A 3,136-nucleotide genomic window follows, 5' to 3' on the forward strand; every position below is an offset into this window, starting at 1 on the left:
GGTATTGGGGAAAAACAGGGAGCACAGTGCTCAAAAGTCCTCAAATCCCTGGTTAAAGGGAGTGACAGAAGAGCTGCGCCAAAAATATACCTCTTTTATTATTATTACAAAAGACACATGTGTTCATGGGGAAAACAACTCTAGAAAATTACAAGAAAATAAAATAATTGTTTTCTTTTTAAAGAAAACTAGTATTTTTCTTACAAGATAATTATGAATATTTGAAACCCATATATATTAATTGTTTCAAAGTGTTTCTTAATTCAAAACAATACTTGCTTCCTATAGAAATTGAGAATATATAGGTAAGAAAAAGTAACCAAAAAACCCTCTATATTCTATCATCTAAAGATACCTCTTAGTCTTCAAGAACTTTAAAAAGTTAAGTAATTATTTTATATTTTCAGTTTTAATAGAAGGAAAACACATTCATTATTTTTTTTAATTAGATAAGCAAAGAAAAACTATTAAATCACTTGAAATTCAATCCCCTAAAACAAATAACCCTAACCAGTAACATATTTTGTTATAGTTGCTGGACTTCTTTTTTCTAAATACGTGTGTATTTTTGAAAGTGTAAGACGTACCCTAGATCTTTTGCAAATGTAAATTCATATTGTTATTTTGTAACCTAGTTTTCAAATGGAACAATATTCACTCAAATTTTCTCATATCCAACATCATTTTTAACATCTAGGCAGAATACCACTGGAAGAATGTACCATATTTATTTTTACCTAATGGATTCTTTAATGTTAGGTATTTAGATCACGTGTGATTTTTCTTTTTGTCTTAGAAACAACACTGTGGGGAGTGTCCCTCAAACTACATTTGTGCTTTTTTTCTAATTTACTTTTCGGGATAAGCTGAGCCCATGGCACGGCAACATTCCAAGAAACTGGAAAGATTCCAAGGCTTTTCAAAGAGAAAGATTTATGCTGTTTATTGTAGTACTTTATATCTTTTCAGATATTTTTGCTTTAAACATATTAGGGTATATTTGTAAATTTAAGATTATTTAAATCCTGTGAAATAGGCCACCTGCACTGTTTCCTTATTCCTGTTAACTCCTGATTTAATTCTTCCTGATGACATGTCTAATTCATGCCTAGACAAGAAAACGTATAGACTACAGAAGAGTGCTCATTGGGAAGGAGGAGGAAAGCCCCTCTATAATCCCACCACTAAGAGAAAATCATCTTTCTAGTCATCCTCAACTCCCCCACCACTCATAGCTTTAAATACTCTTTAAAAATTACCATTTGTAGACTTCTGACTCAGAGGACGCTTTGATAGAGCTGCGAAGCGTTGACTACTATTCAGGGAGATTTTACCCCTTTTGCCACATTCAAAACTGTTTCTGGTAGGTCACGGAAATAAGTGTGCACCTGGGTGAGGCTGCTCTGAGCTACTGTGTTCTTCCCTAGTTTAGAAAGCACTTTTTGGACACATTGCTGAGGTTTCCTGCAGGTATGTAAGAAGAGCGGGCCAGAAGCTTCGCCTCGCTTAAAAGTCACAGATTTATAGAAGAAAAAATAGAAAAGCCAAACTACACAAGATGGGAACCTATATATAGGTCAAGAGAAGGGGAGACACAGAGCTTTGCACTGCAGTTGATCCATATTTGATGTAAAAAGACCTCAGGCAACAAGGGCATAATTCTCAATTTTAGATAAATACTTTTACATTTCTGGTTATTAAAAGAACATATGTTCATTATAGGAAATAGATTTAAGAGGCAGAAAGGAAACAAAAACTTATAATTTCATGATTAATACATTTTAACGTGTTATGTATTTCTTTCCAGTTTCTTGATGCATATTTTAGGTCCAATTATAGGCAAATAGTCTGTTCGGGTTTTGTTTTTCCACCGGACTTTATAGCAAAGGCGTCTTCCTGTGTTGACAATTGTGTATGAGGATCTCTTCAAGTTCCTTTTGTAACTGTATTGCCTTGAGAAATGAAGAAAGAACATACATCAAAGATGTCTATGAGCAGCAAAGGCAGTGATAAAGCAAAAGAAAATTGTCTACTATTCACCTGCAGCTGACAGCAAGAATGTTTTTTCCTTCCTGGGTTACTAAACTTTGTCTTCCTAAGCAAGATAAAGTGGTTGTTGAATAGATAAAGAAGATACTACCTCTCATACATGAACCGCAGGTGTAAATAAGCCCTCAGACTACTGGCTTAAGCTCAGAGAAAATAGAGCAGTGGGGACTGAGTTTAGGAGTGGGTTCTTTTTATGGCAAGCATCAGGAGAAACCCATGGAGCTCTGTGTGCGGGGTGGGATTGGGTCACATGCACATGGCTTATTCATACAACATTTAAAGTCCACTGACATCTTCTTAGCATCTCCTCTTTGACCACACAACAAAAGGTAAAGACCAGAAACACTCGACCCATGTTCCCAATGATGTTGCTATCATTGCAAGCTCCACCAGCCACACCTGAGCAAGACACCTGCTCCTAGCTCTTGTCGCTCCTTTGAGGGAATTTGAATAAGGCGCCGCTTCTTCAAGCTATTCACCCTCCATCTATTGGAAACTTGTACTAATTTTGTTACTGACCTTTGCTAAAAATGTTCATAATTAAAATACTAATAGGTGATATCCACAATCAAAATGTGAGCACTTCCGTAACCTCCTGGTCTTTTCCTCCAGATGTGAGGCCACAGGCAATACAGATGGGTGTGTGGTGCCCTGCTAAGAAAGCCAGGTGAGAACCAGCCCTGGAACTGACTATACCCAGGGGCTGTGATTGCTAACATGCCCTCCCCCTCCCCCTGCCGAATCTACTGTCTTAGATTTAGTTATTTAACAAATGTGTGTGGAGCATTTGAAATAAGCCAGAGTGCTGTGCTAAGCCTTCTCGGCTAATGAAGAGCTAGAAAAGCTGGGGCATTTACGCTCTGCGAGTATATCATCAATTGGTGATAGTGGGTGTTGAGTAACATAGATAAAGCAATATAAGGAAGACTATCCTTAATGTCCCTCAGTTTTAGAACATTTTCACCAGGGCCAGGATTACGGTGAGGTGAGTGAGGCAGGGTTATATAAGTATAGGGTAGAATCTTGTCTTTATTTAAAACGATATTCTGTTTGTCATGGAGGTTTTTTGTTTTTTTTTTTTTTTTTT

Source organism: Cebus imitator, unplaced genomic scaffold (genome assembly GCF_001604975.1).
Source record: "Cebus imitator isolate Cc_AM_T3 unplaced genomic scaffold, Cebus_imitator-1.0 Scaffold48, whole genome shotgun sequence".
Taxonomy (NCBI): domain Eukaryota; kingdom Metazoa; phylum Chordata; class Mammalia; order Primates; family Cebidae; genus Cebus; species Cebus imitator.